This window comes from Protopterus annectens, unplaced genomic scaffold, assembly GCF_019279795.1.
Source record: "Protopterus annectens isolate FY-2018-M unplaced genomic scaffold, PAN1.0 ctg73696_obj.part0, whole genome shotgun sequence".
Lineage (NCBI taxonomy): Eukaryota > Metazoa > Chordata > Ceratodontiformes > Protopteridae > Protopterus > Protopterus annectens.
This window is the reverse complement of record NW_025061193.1, coordinates 127-1,195: the sequence shown is the minus strand read 5'-3', so window position 1 is coordinate 1,195 and position 1,069 is coordinate 127. Positions and strand designations below refer to the sequence as shown.

General features: G+C 45.8%; 1 non-coding gene across 1 annotated transcript; it reads right to left on the bottom strand.

The window, feature by feature from the left end:
• Positions 1–214: 214 nt before the first annotated feature.
• TRNAV-AAC lies at positions 215–287 on the bottom strand. The gene has a single exon. It is a non-coding gene; the product is annotated as a tRNA-Val (tRNA).
• Positions 288–1,069: the final 782 nt, after the last annotated feature.

Below are 1,069 nucleotides of genomic sequence, written 5' to 3'. Positions count from 1 at the left end.
CGTTGGCAATTGTTTCTGTGCCCTTGCAATCCGTACGACAACTGATATACTGTCGCACAGCAGAGCAGGATTTTCTCAATTGAAGCAGTTTTATCTGAAGCAATCAAGAGCACATTTAAAGGTATCTCAAAAAAGAAAAGGATTGGGTTACTGGAATCGAATCTGTTATGCTTCATCACGCCTACCCCAATTCTCTTATCTTGCACTAGCATAATGGTTCCACTGGGGATCGAACCCAGGACCTTCTGCACGTTAAGCAGACGTGATAACCACTACACTACAGAACCTGCTTGCGCTGCCTCCTCTCTTAGACATCTCACTCTGTCTTCGCTGCTAGCCAGCCAGCTAGCTAGCTAGCTGTCTGTCTACGTATACGTACATATAGCTATTGCTATAGATGGAGAGGCAGATAGGTAGATACGTTTATATGTGTGCACACACACGCACGCACGCACACGCGTGGGTATGCGCTGGTCTACTGACTCTTTGCAGCCATGATTTCCTCGACTCAAACTTATGCGACAAATAGCTCGAAGTCAGTTTCCACGTGTTAGAAGTGTAGCACGCTGCGAAATGAACAGAACGCATGATATTTGCAGTAATTAATGAATATATTTAAAGTGTGCTGAACAGTGTGAGCAACTTATTTAGCGAGGTCACCGAGTGAGAGACCCGGTAAGAGAACTATGTCGAAAACTGCAATCTTTCAAGTTGCTGAGCTACACCTTGCCCCTTTTACTAGGCCCGACACCAGGTTGAGCTTCAGCACTACAGGTAGGGGCTGACTATCTGGAAATCGGTGCTGTACTCACTGCTGAAAAGCAGTGATAGAAAGCAGGAAGCTCGTGGCAACGGGCTGACAGCTAGTTACTAGGCCTGCAGTCAAGGGGACTGTTAAGGAGTCAAACCAAACAAGAATGCCCCATTGGTGAGTCTGGTTAAGTCACTCGCCCCATCTAACGCAGTCACTAAAGGAGTTTTGTCAGAATCGAACCACGTACCACAGAAATGAATAGTCGATATAACTATTAATAGGTTGTTAATAGTTCACAGGCTTGATCCAGTGCTC